Here is a 10,646-nt window from a genome sequence, read left to right on the forward strand (position 1 = left end):
AGGGAGTCAGTCTGGTATTGTAAACTTGCCAGAGGTAACCCACACAAAAGAGGTGTGCAGATAATTAAGAGGGAAGAGTTGACCAGGACAGCCTTAGATTTTTAGTACTTCCTTTCATTAGCAAACATGTACTATAGCACCTACCATGCATCAAGGAGTTAGACTGCTAGGCACTGGGACTACCCATTTGATGATTCTTTTTGCAATGCCTACTATTCAAGATTCCTTTTTGGGATGCCTACTATTTTAAGACTCGATAACAACTAACAACAATAACAACAACAACAACTATTTAAGAAACACAGTGCTTGGTTTGGGACACAATCTCAACTTTTAAGAAATTCAGTCTTGGCAGCTGGGGGGTGGGGAGGGATAGTGGGCAGAGACAGGTAAGCAAACCATTTCAATAGAATCAATGCTGAGACATAGGTGTATAAAACAATGCAGAAATCCTAACCAGCCAAGCCTGACAGAGAGACCATGGGCAGCAAGGTCTGAGGAAGACTTTGAGTGGACATGACACTGAGATTGAGTCCTCAACAGTGGGCAGAATCAATTAGATGAAGAAGTAGGTGGAGCATCAGACAGGCTGACATGAATGAACACATCGCGGGGTGATGTACAAGGGTGTGCACGTGCCTGCTGCTGGAGATGAGACTAGATAAGCAGTCAGGTGTGGGGAGAGGGAGGGGCTTAGTCACGGAGAACTTCATGGGCTGTGCCAAGGCGCGTGGCTCTCCCCATGCCAGCACTGGGCAGCCACCAAGGGCTCTAAGTAGAGACTGGTATGGGAGATAGGGAGACAGTTTTTACACTGGGATGCATCTGAAAATTCCAGCACCTCATTAGTGGCTGGGGAGAAAAAGAAAAACTCAATGCAAGTAGTTCTAAAGGAAGCTAGTACAAACAGATTCTGGTTCCTCCAGAACTGGATTTTCAACACTAGTGAATCACAGGCTGTACTGCCACATGAGCTCATGGCCACATCCATAAAAGATGAAAGACATGACCAAGCCAGCTTTCTAGGTCTCACTGAACATCTCTCAACATCCAGAACTCTGCATGAGCCTCAGGACATATTTTTAAGATGTTAACAGTGGGGCAGTCCTAATAATGACAGACAACAATAAAACCAAAGCTTTTCCCTAAATTGTAGTTACCTTAATTATCAAGTTTCTCTAGTAGAACAGTTCCAGTTCTGCCATATACTAGCCATACTGACTCGGCAAACTCACTATGATTTTTTTTTTGGCCTCAGCTTCCTTATCTGCAAAATGTGGATAACAGTATCTACCATAATGTTTTTGTTTTGGGGCAGGGGAATTAAATGATGAAATGAATATGGAAGGACTTTATAAAATCTGATTCTCTACATTAGATGCAAGGTCTCTTATTATTGGCTCAACTGATGGTACTATGGAACACAAAGTTATCAAAAGGAGGAAATAGCTTCAATTCACACTAATTAAAATTAAAAGGACTGTTGTAATTAAACAAGACGGATTAGCCCATTCAAAATAACCAGTAACTTTTAATAGCATAAAACCACCTATCAACCTCTCCTTGACCCCAGGAGTCATGAAGCAAATACTGGGACAGACAGAGGTGAAAAGCACAGCCTTCATGGTGATGGATGTGTCATTAAGAGAATTAAACCACAAAAGCAATTAAATCATAAAAGCAACAGGAGCAGTATCACTAGACACAGCGTTCAGAGGCCCACCTCCGAAAGATTTCATTAGCTAAAACCACAACGTCCTGCTAAAAAGCACACTGGCCACCAGTGAAAAATGGGTCATTTTATTTATAGATTCCATCATCATATCACACATTCCTCGGTTTAAAAAAAAAAAAAGCTTCTCTGGAAACTTTCGTGAACAGGCATGTTAAAAGAGGCTGCTTCACGCTCATTATATTAAAGGAAGCCATCTCTTTAAATTCTGTCCACACTTGACAGGAAATTTTCTCTAATGGACTCAATGCAGGAACTACACCATCTTCCTATACATTTGAGCTTTACTAAAAATAAACAAGCTTCACATGAATGCCCACAAAATGTGTAAATTACACTTTAGCAGGAACACACAGTACAAGCTGGGGCTAAAGACCAACTTGGGCCAATGTATGCTTCATTAATGAGGTTCCTGTTTACAGCTCTATTGTGACGGCTCTGGTTGTGGGGACTGTCATTCTGTGGGAGAACACTGCCCAGGGCAGCCTGCACACTTGCAAAAATGAAAGGTGCAATATACCAAATGCCAGCTGTGTTGAGCTGAGCAGTGGAGTCATAAGTGATTTTTAAATTCTCTTCCCTGTATTTTTCTCTGTTTTCAAGTTTTCCACAATGACTACAATTTGTAAAATTAAAAAAAAAAAAAAATCTACACAGATGGAAATTCTTGAAAACATACAAATCAAATAACAATGGCCAATGCTATCACCCAGAAATAAGCTCTATTTTTCGATGCATACGTCTATTTTTCCTTTGTCATTATTTTAAAAGGGCAAAATAAGCAATATATACTATAGGTTACCTATAATTACAGAAAGTAAAGCTCTCAAGCCCAATGATAAGCCAAACTGAATGATTAAAAATCTACTTTCAAGTAAAACAAAACAAAAAATAAATACATAAATAAAAATCTGTATATGGCCCGTAAGAATTTGCTATTAACTGTACTTTGTCTAAACGAAGAGACCCTAATTTAGCCTGGAACAGTATGCACTAAGTACATACTTGCTTACGCACCTTCTCAAATTCTAAATGAACACCAACCACTGTAAGGATGGAAGTGATGTGCCTCACAGAGCTGACCACACCTCTGGCCTGGAGCTCAGAATTCTGCAGGTGATGGCCCGGCCTTGGATCCGATGGCATCTTTGAAAGGGAACTGGATCACTACCCAGACCAGAATTAAGCTTCATTTAACATACTTACAACCAGAATATGACATCATTAAGACGGGGAGAAGGAAACACTTTGTATGAATGTTTAAAAAGAGACATTGCAACCTGCACGGAGCCTCCAGGAGGCCCTCTCTTCAGGAGTAAATATCCTCTGCATTAGGGACAGTTCAGCTCTAAGATATACAAGTTGTCAGTCCAGTGTCCTAACTCCACAGATGAGGAAACTGTTTCAAGGTTTTAAGGAACATATCACAGGTCACTAGTTTTACAAGTGGTGAAGACAGAAAGGCTTAAAGAGCAATCCGTCCAATGTGCTAGTCTTACACCTGAGGAGACCAAGGCCCAGTGAAGTGGACTAAGCAGCAAACCTCTCTCCATTATATCACCCTGTCTCTCTAGTTCTTTCCAGGCCTTGGTTGAGCTGGTAATACCAGCAGACCTTGCCAACTACCTTGAGCAGAAGGACAGAGATATGTAGACTTCTCTTTTGCCATGCTTTTGGGGACTGCAAAAAGACTGTTCCGCACCATTAAATGTTCTAGGATTCAACATCACCGCAGGAGCCCACACCTGCCAAAGTGGCTTTATCCTTCAAATGGCGTGGATTAGGTTCAGATGGCTTAAGGAGGCCACTCTTTGCTGCCAGACCTTTGGGGACAGGAGTAAGTGCCAGGGACTTTTCAGTCCCTACAGAAGGAAGGTAGCGTTTTCCCTGGCAAGAACAAAGCAGCATTAATTACTGGAGACATCTTCTGGGCCAATCCAGAATTGCTACTGTCCAGCACTGCACATTAATTCAATGTGTGGCCTTGAGGAAGTCACCTGCCCTCTTGGGGCCTCAGGGGCTGGGTGAGATGATCGTTAGAGCTCCGGCCTGCAATACCAATATCTTATTATATTGTGAAAGCAATGGCATTCACTCTGGTACAATGTGGCATACCAAAGAACCTCATAGGGCATCAATAACAGCCTCAACTTTGACAAACCCTCAAACTCATCTAAGGATGAGGGAAATGTGGCCTGTCGCACAGAATCCAGGTTCTCTCTCTCTTTTTTTTTTACATTCAGTTGTTTGCTCTTTCTATTCTTTAAGTGCCTTCTTCTAAACGGTCTTCTGAGCCTTACACAGCAATTGTTTCCCTGCTGCAAGAGGCACTTCCAAACTTCGGCTTTGCTTATTTCAGTGGTCCTCAGAGTGTGGGTGGACCAGCAGCATCAGAACCACCTGGGTACTTGTTAGAAATGCAAATTCTCAGGCCTTGCCCCAGATCTACCGACTCAGAAACTCTGGGGGTGGGCCCAACAACGTGTGTTTTAACAAGCTCTCCAGGTGATGCAAGGAGCCCTGGTGGTACAGTGGTTAAGCACTCTGTTGCTAAATGAAATGTCAGTGGTTTGAACCCGCCAGCCATTCTGCAGAAGAAAGATGTGGCAGTTGGCTTCCATAACATGAAAGCCTTGGAAACTCCACCCTGTCCTATAGGCTCATTTTGAGCCGGAATTGACGGGACAGAGGTGCACTTCTGGGTGATGCTGATGCACACGCATGTTTGAGGACCACTGGCTTATTTCACCTTTTTGAAAAAGGTCTTCCCAGGTTTGAGTTAAACTTGGATGGACCTGGATAGAGAAAAACTATTTAAATTTAAAAACAGAGAACTGACAAAAGGAGGGAGGGCTGAGTACTATTTCAGGGCCAAGGTCTGCACGGAGCACTCTGCATGCATCATCTCTCACTGAACCAACAACCCTTCCATGTTGGCACTATTATTATTCCTATTGATTGATGACGCAAACAAGGCTGAGGGAAATTAGCTCGCTCAAGTTCACACAACTTTTAAGTTCGAATGTGGGGACTTGAACCCAAATCTGTCTGACGCTAAGCCATGTTCAACCACTGTGGAAACAAGGCCTAGCACACAGCAGGCAATCGTTTTTTCCCCCAGAAAAAATGTTGCTTCACTTGTTTTGCCATTAAGTCAGATCCTAGGGCTCTGGATTTGGTTTTTACCTGTGTGATTCTCACTCAAATAAGATCAGGGAATGAGCACCCAAGACATCAAATGAATGCAGCCAGGTGTTCACTCACCTATAGCTGATCCAATCACAGAAGAGTGACAGCTCATTAACTTGAAAAATAAAATGACTTGGCAAACAAAAGCAAGGAGACAGAGCAGCATGCACATACCTGCTCATGAAAGAACACAAATGAACTGCTGGAGTCTTAATTCTTGGAGTTTTTAAAATAGGTTTATTTTCACGTCACCTAGTTTAATGTTTGCAATATTACAGATGGACAGAGGAGTACAGCATGAATGAAACAGCAAACAGATTAGTGCAAAACTCTACGGCCTACAGATAATTTTTAAGTAATTTTGGCAGGTCCCAAAATAAGATATATACTCCATATCCACACACTGTCACCTCTAACAAAATAGCTTTTTTTTTTAAAAAAAAGAAAGCCTTAAATAACATTGACAAAAGGTCCGCTTCCTTTCCTCATCTTTGCTGCCCTCCTTCTCAATGAGATCCATGTGTAAATTTAGTCCTCCTTCGACTGTCTTGCCTTAGAAAGGAAATTCCTATGTTGCAGGCAATAATGGATCAGGCAGGAAATCTGTTTTAAAGTAACGCCTTCATGCAAATTTACTATATAGTTATCTGCAGAGTAACAGACCAGCCTTGTGGTATTCTCAAATTACAGTTACATTGCCCAACGATGGAGCTGCAATTTGAAAATGGGAAACTTCTTTTAATCAACATCCTCACAAAAAAACAGGGTTTCAAAAATAATAATAATAATAATTTTATTGCCTAAAACCATCAGCCTGAGAATACTGAAAGCTTATGAATTTTTACCTTAAGCATTTTTATCCATACTCTGAGTAAACTAAAAAACTCATGGCTTAACACCATCAGTTCCAACCATTTTAACAGTCTTTGTGGAGGGAAAATGTCTTCTAATGTGAGGAAACGGCCCCAGCCTGCAGCTCTGCCACCTCACGAGAGCTAACATCCCCACACTCCTCTCCTCTCCACTTCAGTACAACCCTGTCATCGGCTGCTTCCTTCACTCACATTTGTTTCAGTCCACCTCTAGGCTGGTGGGCAGCTCCCCAACCACTAACTCAGTGTGACAGGAAGTCAGTTTGAAAATAAAAGTACTGTATATAAATAAGCATTATCAATGAAAGGCTTAAATGACTAACACCCTCAATTTGGTCAGAAAAGGCAACCTAGTCATTTGTAACGCTTCTCACTCTCGGTCAGAAAAGTAAGCTTGCTCCCCTACGCTCACCCCTCACACATATTCTCCTGAGTGGGCAAAAATGTTCCGACTGGAACATCCTTGACTTTGACTTTTGTAACCTCCACAGCTATGAGGAGGAGGGTGGGACATTTGCTAAGCACCAGCTGTATTGCTAGGCACTGTGCTGAGCTCTGTTTATATACCAATTTAATCTTTACAACATTGCAAAGTGGGTAGGATTATGCTCATTTTATATATGAGAGAAGTGAGGTTTGGAGAAGTAACAAATAGTTCAAAAACTACATTTTTTACAACGTACAGGTGGCAAGGTCTCTAAGAGGACAATCCATTAAGAAGGGTCCAAACAGACTGGAAGGCCAGCGACCCCTAGACTTTTCTTAAGTGTAGGATACTCTACTATCTGTTGGTGCATTTTACACCTTGAGATTCACTCCAATTTTGCTATTTCACACGTCTCATTTTTCTTTTAAATCTCTGTAGTTACCTATGACATAACCTTTTAAGAAAGTGCCACGAATAGGTAAAAAAGAAATAAAATCTAAAAATGTACATAATCTGAGCTTCTTCTCATGTAAAATTCAAAAGGGCGATACCTAAGCAAGTGAGGGCTCCTTTTATTCTTCACTCACCCACTCACTACATCATTACATGCCAACACCATAAAGCCAAAATGTACTCCTGCTATTCCCCCTTCCAAGCCAAAACCTGCCAAGAGAGAATGAGAAACCCCAGGGTGACTGACCCTTCCAGGGAAAGAACATCTCTGTGTTGAATCAAAATGCCACAGTACACCACCAGGATTTCAACTACTGTAGGAAGAGGGCTGAACCCTAGGAGTCCCTGAGCTGCCTGCGTTTCGACGATTCCACAGTGGAGTGATTCAAAGTAGGAGTGAAGGGGTAGGACTTACTCTGGTAATCAGAATGGACCCACATCCTCAGGAAGGTTTTTAGCCCCTTCCCCCAGTGGAAAAGCCAAGTCTATCATCTCTGCCTCCACTAGAATAGGGGCTACCACAAGACCTCCTACAGTTTACTGCACTTACCAAACCACTCGACTTCACTGTGAGCTTCTGAGGTCTGTTCATGTTACTGGCGCTAAGTGTGTACGGAATAGAGCAGACTTTCAACAAATAGTTGCTGTACAAATAAATGAAGGTACAAATAAATCAGTGGTTCAGCCAGTGAGTTCTATGGTCCCTGACTTACCCCACCACCTCCGTACGTCACCCATCGGTGCCACCGCTGACACCGCTGACCTCAGAAAACACTGGCTAAGAACATGAATATGGGATTGGAGGCGCTTTCCTTAAAGAACTAATGGGCTACAGGCAGACATGGCAGCAAGAAAGACTCTGTGATACTGGGGGGTGGGTGGGGAAAGCACTGAGGAAGGCCTGGTGAAGAAATGGTTGCTGCACTATTTCACTTTTACAGAAGCAGCTAAAATAAGGAACAGGAAACTGTTTGCAAACGGGTATGCAGAAAGCGCCCACTGACAGAGTTTCTATGACAAGACAAAAACGGAAAGCAGTTAAGACTTTGATGGGCTCCATGGAAGAGCATGTTCTTCTGAGGAGCAGCACTTGCTATGACGTGGGGTTAAAGAGGTTTGGTGGTACAGGAGGGATTAGAGGGAGACATAAGGAGGAGAGCCGAGATCTGTTGATGCTACTGTGTACCAGGCACTGAACCAGGCACTTGCATGAACATCTTTTTTCATCCCCATAGCAACACAGTGAGTCGACAGGTGACATAGTCTAACTAAGGGCAACCGACACGCGGGAATGTAAAACGTTGTTTGCTTGGTGCTGGACCTGTACACTTTCGACATCCATCCCAGTTAACCCTTACAAAAGCCCAGTGAGGAGGTATTGTCATCTCTTTTCTCAGGCAAGGAAAGAGAAAGTTAGGTCTTTTTCCAAGGTCTCAAAACTGATATGTGATCAAGTTGGGGGTTCAGTCCCATGTTTGTCTAGCTTCAAATAAAGATGAGAAATTTGAAGAAACCTTCTTTTCCACATCTCAGAAATAAGACACAGAGTTGAACAAACCTGAGGGAGAACAGACCAATGGAAAAAAGATCAGTGGGACAAAGCAGAGGGGCCAAAAAGTCACTGGTCCCTACACCACAACTCTGGCCTGTTCCAGGAGAACTGGGAAGGGAAGGAGCCAGGCAACCCTAAAACCTAAAACCAGAATAAAAGACTGGGATGTCTGCTTTATCTGAATGGAGATTAAAAAAAGAAAATTAACACAACTTCTTTAGAACTTAAGAGCAGCCACTTCTACAGCTAGCACTTCTGTCAGTCTTCCAATGCATTTTTGTATTTTAGCTTCCTCTGTAGCAACCACTGTGGTTACTTGGAGAAGAAACTGCAAGGGAGACTGAGCACCTTGGTGAAGAGAGCTAAGGAGAAGCAGGGAAGATGAGCTCAGCCAGAAATAGACTGGCACACTCATTTAAGTCCCTGTCGTCTGGGATCACGTAGCCAGAAGCAGCCCCCAGCTGCTGCTAATTTTAAGAAAGCCATTTCTGTATCTTAAAAAAACAAAAAAAAGAAAGAAAAATCCCTGGCGCTTCCCTGACAGATTTCAGCATTAGTGAATGAAGACCAAAAAAAAAAGGGGGTGGGGGGCGGGGGAGAAGACAAAGCGAATTCAAAGGATAATGAGTTGGCCCCTCACTCCCGGCAATTCCAAGCACAACAGAAGGAAACACTGCCCGGTCCTGCGCAACCCCCATGATTAGTTGCAGATGGATCGGGCTGTTGTGATCGGTAGGGTTTTCACTGGCTGATTTTCTGAAGTAGATCTCCAGGCCTTTCTTTCTGGTCCGTCTTAGTCTGGACGTTCCACTGAAACCTGTTCAGCATCACAGCAACACACAACCGTCCACTGGCAGACAAGTGGTGGTTGTGCCTGCGGTGCACTGGCGGGGAATGGAACCCAGGTCTCCCACATGGGTGAAAAGTCCAGCACTGAACCATCACTGCTCTTGTAGGAAAGAGGTAGTATGCTGCCCCTAATGCAAGATGTGGGAATACTGAGGCAGTCTACAACAAAGCAAATATTTACACAACTTCAGAACAGGGAGTCAGAGACTATCTTACCCGTTGAGATGGGGCACACTCGTGCAGGTGAGACTATTAACTGAGATAACATTTCTGGGAAGCTTTTGGCAATTTGTCAAAAGCCTTAGACCCAGCAACCTCCCTTCTGGGATCCCTTCCTAAAGGAGTCATCAGGAAGATGAGCAAAGCAATATATGTATTATAAGCAAAAAAAAAAAAAAAACCAAGGCAACATCACTCCTAGGAATATAGGAATATGAGTAAGTAGGTGCCTCCATACAATGGAATATTATGTAGCCACCAAATCTGAGGGTAAAAGTTAATGACATGAGAGAAAAAAACCTTGTAAATGGAAAAAAAAAAGTAGAATATAAAGCTGTATATACATGTTTTTGTACAATAGCTTCTTCACACAATATTTATATGCACTACATATAATCTCAACTACTACTACATAATACATACAAAAAAAAACTTTCAGCCTATTTCATTCTAGTTAATATTAGAATTCTCTAAATTGTGATACGTAATTTTCTTTATATTTTTGTGTGTTTTCTATAGGAAACTATTACTTTTGTATCAGAAAACAGTCAGCATATTTTAATGCAAAAACAACTCCTTCATGGCAACAAGCAGTCTGGTGTCACCGCCGAAATGGAACACTAATGAGTCTATGTCACGTGCCTCTAGGTTTTGGGAGCATCGGAAATAAGTACGGAAGACTAAGGCTTAACGCCTGGATTTTAACATTTAGAAGACTAGGGCTGTATGAGGCAGAAAGAGTTAAAAAGGAAAATATGACCAACCCAGATCTTGTGTTCTATGCTACCAGGGGCAAGTATCTTTCCTTTGCAGTGTCACCTAATAAAACAGAAGAGAAAATTCACAGCTTCTTGTGGTTTCTGGTAGGCTACTCTGTAAGTGGAATTTATCTACGGGAAAGAGTAAAATTATCTACCCAAGGACACCGATCAGGACAGCAGACATCAATACCATCGCCCTAGTTCACTCTGCCAGAGAGCAATACGGCCCTCTTCAGTTAAAGGCATCAGGAACAACGAAATAGGTCAATAACTAACAGGCTAGCCACCTGTACAACTTCAAAGCGAGAGACCCAGAAACTTGAGGAAACCTTTCTATCCTATCCCATGTACATATAAAGCAAAGATGTTGGCCTAGAAGACCTAAAGACCCTTTCAACTTTGAAATTCTGTGATTTCAAAGCATAGTAAGTTTAATCTCTGGCATGCTAAGCCATCTTGTTGTAGGGTAGCAGTAATGAAATCTTCCAAAGGACAGTCATGTCCCATAAAACTGCATGGACTTTAGTAGAATGTAGTATAAGCTCCAGTGGCTAGAGACAGGTGACTGCAAAGAGGCAGGCGTGGCACTGAC

The 10,646-nt window shown here is 42.5% G+C and overlaps 1 protein-coding gene across 7 annotated transcripts in view; it reads right to left on the bottom strand.

Moving 5' to 3' along the window:
• Positions 1–10,646, bottom strand: part of ASAP1 (ArfGAP with SH3 domain, ankyrin repeat and PH domain 1) — a 360,432-nt gene that overhangs the window by 221,335 nt on the left and 128,451 nt on the right. The window lies entirely within an intron of this gene.

This window comes from Loxodonta africana, chromosome 14 (assembly GCF_030014295.1).
Source record: "Loxodonta africana isolate mLoxAfr1 chromosome 14, mLoxAfr1.hap2, whole genome shotgun sequence".
Taxonomy (NCBI): Eukaryota; Metazoa; Chordata; class Mammalia; order Proboscidea; family Elephantidae; genus Loxodonta; species Loxodonta africana.